The following is an 11,934-nucleotide window of genomic DNA, read 5'->3' on the forward strand; positions in this document are numbered from 1 at the left end:
ACTGGTTTGTGTCAGCTGCAAAATACGCATGATAACCCACGATATATTCACAACGATGTGTGAACATACAGACATAGTAGGTAAAAATGTCAAAATAACCAATTATCGTTTTTGTCTTTTAAGAATGATTTTTACTTTGCTGAATTGGCCAATGAAATGTTTCTAACTGATGATTCCATTTATCACTTGTTGATACTCTTTTCTTTTACAATAAAGAGACATACAAAACTCATCTCCATGTAAGGTTAGAATAAAGATCGCATGAATACAGGTTCAAATTAATTGCGTTATTGACATGCAAGCCTATAATACATCATTGATTTTTGTATTGATGTTTTGGGTGTGTGTTATGACAAATTGAATCATACTGACTTCTAGTAGGGAAATATGATTTCAATATTCAGGTTTTATATATGTTTGAAGCTTCACAAAGACATATTTTTTTCTAAATCGTAGCTAATGCTTCATTTTTTATGTGAGGCTTTATCACTGATTGAGTTTTGCCAAAGCTAGTAAAATTTACGCTTTATGCATTTGTTATCTAAGGTGGAAACTTTATATCCTCCAATCAGGTTGAAATATAAGTTCTATAAGTGTTAGATTGTGTTATCTGTGGAATGGTTGATTTTTATAATTTTTGCCCTAAGTTTCATAATTTTGCCCATTTGGATCAGTTCCTTAACAAGGAGTTTACTCTTGCGCATTAACTCCTTATTTTATTATTAAATGTGGGCGTCACGTAACAATTAAGCTATGAAAACACCATACGATGAAACAGGGAAATAAGACATACATTATATTTTATATTCCGTATTTTGTAGCTTCAATAATGTATATTTAACTCTTCTCATTGGTGACAAGAACTATAAACAGTCTTAATCTTGTTCCTTATATATAGAACTACATTAAAGCTGAATTGTGAATGCTTATCATTCTCAATAACCAGGTATCACTATAGATTTTCAAGCTGGTTATATCTATCGATGTGAAGCATTATTCTCAATACAGATAATTATTTTCCATTATCCTTCTTTCGTCTTCTTAAATTAAATTAAAAATGTATTACAAATAAACTCATCATAAATACCAGGATTAAATTTTGTATATAAGCCAGACGCGCGTTTTGTCTTTAAAAGACTTAACAGTGACGCTCGAATTGATTTGTCATTTCATCGAAGATTTACTCGACTCTTAAATCATAACTTACAAATTGTCCATTCAAAATTGTAGCATATCCTTCGTTGTCTGGATTGTTGCTTAATAATTTGAACTGAAGGGGAGATAATCATATCTATCATAAACAGATGATATGATGGACATTACGTCATCGTAATCAGCTTCCGTTACGTTCGTCACTTCTCTCTGCTTTGAATCGGAAATCACTGTATGTCATCCCACATTTACTCTATTAAAACCAAACGAATGTTTCAAAACATATTCGCTTAACACAATGAAAATATGTTCATTATAATGCAGTGAGAATAATACCTGGTAGAATATGTACCTTAATAGAGAGACTATACATCACTGTATGTGGAGTCATGCGCTGTCGTTAATGAAAGATGTTAATTGTTATTATATGGTGTACATGTCACTTAATTATACGATATTTTGTAACATTGGCATATAAGTTAGAGTTTTGGCCAGTCATAAAACCAGATTCAACTCGCCATTTTTTTTTCTTAAAATGTCTTGAACAAGGACCGGGATAGGACAGTTGCAATATTCCGTTTCTATGTATGTTGGCGTTTATGTGTGTTGCAATTAGTTATCAGAGATATCGGGATTATAATTTAATACGCCAGACGCGCATTTCGTTAACAGGCAGAGATGGGTCCGATTACTTTCAATGTAATTGATTAAATTACAATTACTTTGTCATTTGTACGATTACATTAAATTAATGATTACATCATTTCTGAAAGTGTCTGATTAAATTAATGATTACATTGGCAAAGTAGTCATGATTACATCTGATTACAATGAATTAAAATAAAAATACATTTTGCATGATGTGAATGAATAAACGTTTAATATATAACTATAGCATTTTTTAGAAAGTATAAATGATAACTTCAAACTTCATCTATTTAATAAACCTCAAAAGTTCACTTCATACATACATGAACATTGTGTCACTGGTTACGACCCATTGCACTTTATCATCATTCATCTCTGAATTATTTTGACTTCAATTGAATATAGCTTTACAAAAAGCATTTGCTGTTTGTCTTTTGACATATTCTAGACTTTTAAATTAATTTATATTTGTTTCAAGGTGCAGTTTATGGGAGTTAAAATATGGATGAAATTGTACCAGTTTAATCAATTGTAAACAAAATATAAGTGCTAAATATCATTGCATTTTACATGTCCAGTCCAAATACATACAAAAATTTGCTTATTTTAAAAAACATATGTGTCCAACTTTTAATTAATTTTGTGCTAATTGAATAAATTATCACATGTCTGATTTATCTTTTACCATATATATCGTCCTACAGCTATCCTTAGTTAGTAGTTGCAATAAAAACAAACCTTAATTGGTTTCCTACCTGTCAATTCAAAGATGACAAAAATCACAACATTAACAAAAGATTATAATTAAGGGTTAAAGAAAATTATTACTTGAATATAACATTTATTATCAAATATATATATATGTACATCTTTATATTGTGAATATATGTACAATATCTTTTACTAAGGCCTGAAACATATAATTGTATTACATGTCTCTTCTTAGGCTATTGATGACTTTTCAATACTGTAACAGTTTATTTTTACTGAAGTATACAAACCAATTGTCATGTTTTATAAAAAAACAAAAAAAAAACAAAAAAAATTGTCTTATTAAACATGTTCAATATAAATTGAATAAGAATATCAAAAACTTTCCTTTATTGACCATAAACACAGTTTAAGATTTTTTTCATTGTAATCAGAATGTAATCAGAAAGTAATCAGGATTACATGGTATTTTGAAAAGTAATTGATTAAATTAAATTACATGTAATCAGATTTTTGGCTGATTAATGATTACAATGATTACTTGAAAAATTGTAATCAATATCAACTAATTAACGATTACAATTACAATTACCCCAACTCTGTTAACAGGACTCACCAGTGACGCTTAGATCAAAAACGTTATTAAGCAAAATAATTACAAAGTTGAAGAGCATTGAGGACCCAAAATTCCCAAAAAATGGTGCCAAATACGGCTAAGGTTTTTGTATTGTCGAAATGCTCATCTGGTGCAAGAAAATTAGTACCTTTAATTTTATTACTACCACTGGGTCGATGCCTCTGCTGGTGGACTATTAGTCTCCGAGGGTATCACCAGCCCAGTAGCCAGTACAAAAAACGGATCTTTTTGTGTTATTAAAAATTGCTGTTACAAAATATTAGAAATTGTTATAAATTAAGGAATGTATCTCCCTCCTGCAAAGCTCTGATTCCTTTCACGGATTTGGCTATTCTTTTGAATCTTTTGTATTATAGCTCTTTATCTTGTATATAAGCTTTGGATTTCAAATATTTTGGCCACGAGCAAAACTGAAGAGACATGTATTGTCGAAATACGCATCTGGTGCAAAACAAAATGGTACCGTTAATTTTATTACTACCAGTGGGTCGATGCCTCTGCTGGTGAACTATGAGTCCCAGAGGGTATCACCAGCCCAGTAGCAAGTACTTCGGTACTGGCATGGAAATGCGGATCTTTTTGTATTATTAAAATTTGCTGTTACAAAATATTAGAAATTATTATAAATTAATGAATGTATCTCCCTCCTGCAAAGCTCTGTTCCCTTTCATGGATTTGGCTATACTTTTTGGACCTTTTGTATTATAGCATCTTTTATATAAGCTTTGGATTTCAAATATTTTGGCCACGAGCATCACTGAAGAGACATGTATTGTCGAAATGCGCAACTGTTGCAAGAAAATTGGTACCGTTAATTTCATTAAACAACACAAAACAGTCTAACTAATTAGAGACAGAATGTCAAAAACTTATTAACAAACTGTTATCAATTTACTAGAGCGAATGATTAACATGACGAATTATTATTGGGTCACAGATGTGTGATACATAGTAGTTGTCCATCAAACAAAATCCCATACACTCGTAAGTAAACGGAATATATATGGTACCTGGTATAAGTGTTTTTTATAACCAAAAAACTAGATTGAAAAAAGTCTGAAGAAGCAAAAACAAAAATATAATTTTATAAACAGTATTTAATAATCGCAATCTGAAATCATTGAGTGATATTTTTACAACCTTTATTGTCCTATTGCTAAAATTCCTCTAATTGTTTTACTTAATGTTCTTTCCAACCAAGAACATTGTTTTAAATCCAACATCAATATTACTTAGTTGACATTCTTTTATTTCACTATCTATTTTATCAGCATCATTTTCTTTGCACATTATTATGATATCTATTTCTTTAGAATAGTACTGTAATGCATGTTGAAAATGAAGTATCAAATGCTTTCTAATGAAATCGGTATTTCCATACACTTCAATGATAAAGATATGGCCATTTTCAGAACGATAGATAACACCACAAGTAATAACACTCAACTCTGGTTCACCAGTACCCACAATAAGAGAAACTTCCGAAAAAATAAGTGGTATGTTTCGTTCTGTCAGTCTATATGGTACAAAATTACACATGATTCGCTCCTGTGGGAAGAGAGTTGAACATACACTTCTAGACTTAAAAACTGTTATAAGATCAACTTCATTCAAAGTACGAGTATTTGTTGTTGTATGTGTTCTCTTCGCAATTACTGACATCTTATCAAAATCTATTCTGTAACCAATTACTTTCTGGAAAATAAAAATTCGTTCATTAAACAAATAACAAGAGGGCCTGCATTTTTGTTAACAAAAATACAAAGAGCATATACATGTATGACATTAACAACTTATAACCTCGTAAAATCAAAATATATTCATCTTTGGTATATGTTAAACTTCATACAATCCTTGGAATAGAGTGGGTTTTTTTAAAAGTATTTGACGTTTTATTTGCTTAATCATAAAAGTTTCATATAAAATGTCATTTGAAAAGCATATCTATAATGGCATAGCAAGTTTGGAAAGACTAAAAATGATTGTGTTCTTTGGTCTAGCAAAGAAATTAAACGAGTGTGTAACTTCACTAAGTCATGTTCTAAGTGTACCAAATACGGCTAAGGTTTTCTATGCCTGTGTTTCTGTTGTTCCTTTGTGTTCCTCCTATAGAATTTGTTTCCCTCTTTTTTTTGGTTATTTACTCGGATTTGTTTTTTCTCTCAATCGATGTTTGACTTTTAGACAGCATTATATACTGTTGCTTTTATTTATTCATAATCGTATCTATTTATAGTATATGTAAGCTAACATTTATCATCATTGCCCTTTATCAAAAGCCTCGATAATTACTGATCTATTTTTAAATTCAGAAAATTGTATCATAGATGTTTTTATCAAGAACTATCACAATGGATAGTAGTTTTGACTTCTTAACGTCTAAAAAAAATTTAAAAAATGCAACACACTAAAATCAAAATTGTTTATTGGTCCTCAATGCTCTTCAACTTTGTATTTATTTGGCTTTTTTAACTATTTTGATCTGAGCGTCACTGATGAGTCTTATGTAGACGAAACGCGCGTCTGGCGTATAAAACTATAATCCTGGTACTTTTGATAACTATTTATGACAAAGAAAAAAATTAAATGGTAATGAAGTAGCGTTTTGTTATTTTCAGAGTAAATTTTACCTCTGAATGGATAAACCATAAATACGATGCTAAAATTTGTATTGGTGCATTACTTTTTATAAGGTCAATTAATTAAAGAAATAGATCCAGAGATTTTCAACTAGAACGTACAATTGTGTGACCAGATGTCAGCAGCACTCTATGTTCAAAATATACAAATAAGGAACAAATTGTTGCCATTTGATGATTTGTGTGCAAAATTTAACCGATATTGCAATAACTAGTCTTGCATTAAAATAATCACTAAAATAACCTCATACTTTGCATACAGAAGTTCAAACATAAATCTGCAAATATATAGTTATTATCAAAGGTACCAGGATTATAATTTAGTACGCCATACGCGCGTTTCGTCTACTTAAGACTCATCAGTGACTCTCAAATCAAAAATATTTATAAACCCAAACAAGTACAAAGTTGAAGAGCAGAAAATGTGTAACTATGTATGCAATAAGACCGATTAAACACAAAGTGCACTTGATTGGGTCCCCCATAACAAGAAGACAATAACAATCAAAAACAAGGAGTAAACAAAGACTAAAAAACAAAGGACATTTACATCAACAGTTATAAATAATAATTAACAAACAACACGAACTCCACTAAAAACCGGGAGTGAAAATAGGTGCTCCAAATGGGTAAGCATTTTCTGCACCGTATACGGCATCCGTTGTGTTATTTCTTTGTTCAGTTCGGTAATGATGGAAGGTAGTTATGACTGAAAAAGAATATCAGATATGATTTCTGACATACTTTTGTCATAATGGCCAATCAGCTCATGATGGCGACGGTAAAATATCTTGAGTGATGACCTTAATTTGATTGATTCATAGCCCTGTCTTAACAGCTTTTGAGAAAGCAATACTCCACGTTCAACAAAATCAACGTACTTTCAGCTAGCTCTAGAAAACAAGACATTTAATGTATTGTCGAAATGCTCATCTGGTGCAAGAAAATTAGTACCTTTAATTTTATTACTACCACTGGGTCGATGTCTCTGCTGGTGGACTATTAGTCTCCGAGGGTATCACCAGCCCAGTAGCCAGTACAAAAAACGGATCTTTTTGTGTTATTAAAAATTGCTGTTACAAAATATTAGAAATTGTTATAAATTAAGGAATGTATCTCCCTCCTGCAAAGCTCTGATTCCTTTCACGGATTTGGCTATTCTTTTGAACCTTTTGTATTATAGCTCTTTATCTTGTATATAAGCTTTGGATTTCAAATATTTTGGCCACGAGCATAACTGAAGAGACATGTATTGTCGAAATACGCATCTGGTGCAAAACAAAATGGTACCGATAATTTTATTACTATCAGTGGGTCGATGCCTCTGCTGGTGGACTATTAGTCCCAGAGGGTATCACCAGCCCAGTAGCAAGTACTTCGGTACTGGCATGGAAATGCGGATCTTTTTGTATTATTAAAATTTGCTGTTACAAAATATTAGAAATTATTATAAATTAAGGAATGTATCTCCCTCCTGCAAAGCTCTGTTCCCTTTCATGGATTTGGCTATACTTTTTGGACCTTTTGTATTATAGCATCTTTTATATAAGCTTTGGATTTCAAATATTTTGGCCACGAGCATCACTGAAGAAACATGTATTGTCGAAATGCGCAACTGTTGCAAGAAAATTGGTACCGTTAATTTCATTAAACAACACAAAACAGTCTAACTAATTAGAGACAGAATGTCAAAAACTTATTAACAAACTGTTATCAATTTACTAGAGCGAATGATTAACATGACGAATTATTATTGGGGCGCAGATGTGTGATACATAGTAGTTGTCCATCAAACAAAATCCCATACACTCGTAAGTAAACGAAATATATATGGTACCTGGTATAAAAAACCTAGATTGAAAAAAAGTCTGAAGAAGCAAAAACAAAAATATAATTTTATAAACAGTATTTAATAATCGCAATCTGAAATCATTGAGTGATATTTTTACAACCTTTATTGTCCTATTGCTAAAATTCCTCTAATTGTTTTACTTAATGTTCTTTCCAACCAAGAACACTGTTTTAAATCCAACATCAATATTACTTAGTTGACATTCTTTCATTTCACTATCTATTTTATCAGCATCATTTTCTTTGCACATTATTATGATATCTATTTCTTTAGGATAGTACTGTAATGCATGTTGAAAATGAAGTATCAAATGCTCTCTAATGAAATCGGTATTTCCATACACTTCAATGATAAAGATATGGCCATTTTCAGAACGATAGATAACACCACAAGTAATAACACTCAACTCTGGTTCACCAGTACCCACAATAAGAGAAACTTCCGAAAGAATAAGTGGTATGTTTCGTTCTGTCAGTCTATATGGTACAAAATTACACATGATTCGCTCCTGTGGGAACAGAGTTGAACATACACTTCTAGACTTAAAAACTGTTATAAGATCAACTTCATTCAAAGTACGAGTATTTGTTGTTGTATGTGTTCTCTTCGCAATTACTGACATCTTATCAAAATCTATTCTGTAACCAATTACTTTCTGGAAAATAAAAATTCGTTCATTAAACAAATAACAAGAGGGCCTGCATTTTTGTTAACAAAAATACAAAGAGCATATACATGTATGACATTAACAACTTATAACCTCGTAAAATCAAAATATATTCATCTTTGGTATATGTTAAACTTCATACAATCCTTGGAATAGAGTGGGTTTTTTTAAAAAGTATTTGACGTTTTATTTGCTTAATCATATAAGTTTCATATAAAATGTCATTTGAAAAGCATATCTATAATGGCATAGCAAGTTTGGAAAGACTAAAAATGATTGTGTTCTTTGGTCTAGCAAAGAAATTAAACGAGTGTGTAACTTCACAAAGTCATGTTCTAAGTGTACTTTTATATATTTTTACCGAGAGTAAAAACGACACAATTTGAGTACTATGACGTTTTTATAAAGAACATATAATTGTTGTATAACATTTTTTTAATTTTTTTTTTATACAGATCACATATCTTATTAATTGAATGGGTTTTTTAATTCTAGTTTTTGTTTTAATAATATCTGTTATCTTTAACTTTTAAGAAAGATGTGATTGTATCAAGAATTCAAACAAAGCAGGCGTTTTTGATAATAAAAAGCAGCCACAATTTTAAAATAGTTTCTTACAAATATTGCATAACACATTATTGACATATCTGAATAATGAAGTTCCACTTTGCAGTATTTATTAACTTAGAATATATTCGAATCTGTTCAACTCCAAACATTTACCACAGTACGTCTACTATAGTCGTCACGTAAAATTGGCAAAATGATTTTTGTCCAAATTGTCTTAAATATCGACCGCCTGTACTCGAGATCATGTTTTTCAATTAGCGGATGCAAAATTTTGTCCAAACTTCCACTATTGTACTACCTTTTATTGTGGTTGCACAGTATAATCCTGACCTTCACATCATCCAAGATTATTTTGTATGGTGGCCTCCGACCTTGTTATTATCGGAATTGTTGCCGTGAATTTTTACGTGCTCTCCATTTTCTTGTGTCTCTCGGAGTTTTTCGTCATCTTAACGTAAAAAGCGCGGGAAATTGTATCATCAATGACAAGGATATTACCAGAGAGTAACGAATGCAATGTAATAAGGGATCCTCAAAGAAACCAAGATGGCGATTTTACAATGTAAATAATCTTAAAAATGTAAAGGTTAAGATTATACAGTGCAAACACAATAAAAGGTAGGACAGTAGTGGATATTTGAACAGGATTTTACTTCCGCTAAATGAAAAAACATCATCTCGAGTAATATTTATATGCTGATATTTAAATTTTTTTGACAAACATCATTGTGTAAATTTCACCTGACGGCGACTATAGTGTTATGAAGCAATTTAAGATATTTTGATTTTAAAAATAAGAATTACAAGTCATGTGAAGCAAGAATAGCAGTAAACGCTTAGCCTGTTGACACTCCATGCTTTTACATTTTATTCGGTTTTCGCAGTGATTGTACTGTATTAACCTTCGTGTGTTTTATTTACATATATCAATTAGATTTGAACATTGGTTTACTTTTGCTGCTATAATACAGACCCTTTTCATCAATAGAGTCCATTCTCCCTTAGATGTCTTATCCATCATTGACTGATTTGTGTCATCATAAACGACATTATGAATTGTAATGGTTCCATCATTGAAGACATGTTTTTGTAGAAATAATTTAAGGGCATTATATAAACCACGACCCTCGTATTATTTGTTGACCCGACCTGCTCTTGTAACAACGGTTTCGCCTCCATCCACTTTTGAAACTATACAAAACGCCACCTGTAATGTAACTATACTATTAAATTAGGAGACCTAATTTGTTTATCCGGTTTGTCAGGAAGACGACGATCGTCTGAAGTATTATTTAAGAATTAATTCATGGCAGCCGTAGGTTTGTTTTCATTTCAGCATGGGTTGGACATTTATATTCAATTATTTTACCCTGAGCGTAAGCATAGTTATTTCCTCTGTTCTTTGGGCACATGTTTCACACAGAGACAAAACTTGACTCGCAACTTTCGCCAAATAAGAAATACTACAAACATGCGCAACTGAGACATCTTTATTCATCAGTGATCAAGGCTGTCTTCTTTTTCTCTGAGTTATTTTCTCCGTTCTAAAACGTTTTGTCTAAAATCGAGAATTTAAACTCCTATGGAAGGATAACTAACAAACTAATTAAAACTATCAACATAATGCACCAATAAAACAAACAGCTTGAAAAACACGAATCCAAGCTGTTTTATTACCATAAACATTTCAAGTGGTCTTCAACTTCTGCTTGCGCGGGGTTTTCTAGTATAACATATATATACATATAAAGGATCAACAGAGAAACAATACAAAGACATTTAATTAAATAAACCAAAAGTAATGACTCTTCAAAGTTATCACTGTGATATTAAACAATGTAAATGTAATAGTTTTGTCTACGGAAATGATATACATATTTAGTTGTCAAATCAAAGTACATTTGATGTGCATTAAGATTGAATGAAGGATGAACATTTCTTTGTATCGAAACATTTCTTTATAGTGAGGATTTTAAGTTATTATTACGTTTACCTTTTTTTTTTTTACTTGAATGTTTCGTGTTGCAGGTTCAAATACTAAATATAATAACTACCCTCATTTTTTTTTAAACAAAATTAGATATAAAAGAAGTTAAATAAAACTTACAAATTTTCCATTAATAATTGACACATATCCTTCGTTGTGAGACTGTGTTATAAGGGATGTGAACATGGATGGAAGATAATCATAACCACCATAAACACCAGATCTAATTGACATTACAACATCATAATCAGCTTCAGAAACTTTTCTAACCTCTGCTCTGTCTGACATCCCTTGTTTATGTGTACTTAGTTCAATGCTGTTTGACACAAAATAAAAACATATTCTGCAATTATAAACAAAATAAAAGTAACCTGCTTACCGCAACGTCTATTAATTTTTAAAAATCCATAAGAATCAAACTATATTCACATTTAGTAATAGAAGGAAAAAAAGAAAACAGAAAAGAAAAGAAAAGAAAACTTAAACCAAAATAATGCTTACGATAACTGTTCATATAATGAGTGCTTTTTATTCGGGACATACATTTACAATATAATGTCAATGTCAGAACAATATGAACTGTTTTGTATTTGGCACAAAACTAGGAAAGTGCAAGGTTTTACTGCGTACTTCCCCAGTTTTTGTTCTGAATACAAAAAAAAGTTTTGCTTTTGACATAGACTTAATATTGCTTTTTTACTGCGACTTAAATTTATACATTAATAGCTGTTTAAGTTGTGAATTTGTAAATTTAATTTCATACTTATTATAATTCCTTAATGAACCTCTCATTGTACAAGTGATTCAAAATTGACATTGCTCAAAATATAGCTGTGTTGCGATTTTAGGAAATAAGCACAACTACTTGCAGTTACAATACATGTATATTTGTTTCTGTCAAAACATCGTCGTGCTATGATCAAGTCAATATATTAGCCAGTTGGATATTTAGACTTATTCAGTTTCAAAATTTTGTCATAATACAAACTACTGTAAAAAAAAATCAATTAAGCTATTATATCTTGGGATTAGTAATTGTGGTTGTAAATGTAAATTTCTTAATATTTGACA

General features: G+C 30.8%; 1 pseudogene; it reads right to left on the reverse strand.

Annotated features, from left to right (window-relative positions):
- Nucleotides 1-7,656: 7,656 nt before the first annotated feature.
- On the reverse strand, nt 7,657-11,703 carry LOC134684435 (probable N-acetyltransferase 16; annotated as a pseudogene).
- Between the last annotated feature and the right edge of the window lie 231 nt (nt 11,704-11,934).

Source organism: Mytilus trossulus, chromosome 9, assembly GCF_036588685.1.
Source record: "Mytilus trossulus isolate FHL-02 chromosome 9, PNRI_Mtr1.1.1.hap1, whole genome shotgun sequence".
In the NCBI taxonomy this organism is placed as follows: Eukaryota; Metazoa; Mollusca; class Bivalvia; order Mytilida; family Mytilidae; genus Mytilus; species Mytilus trossulus.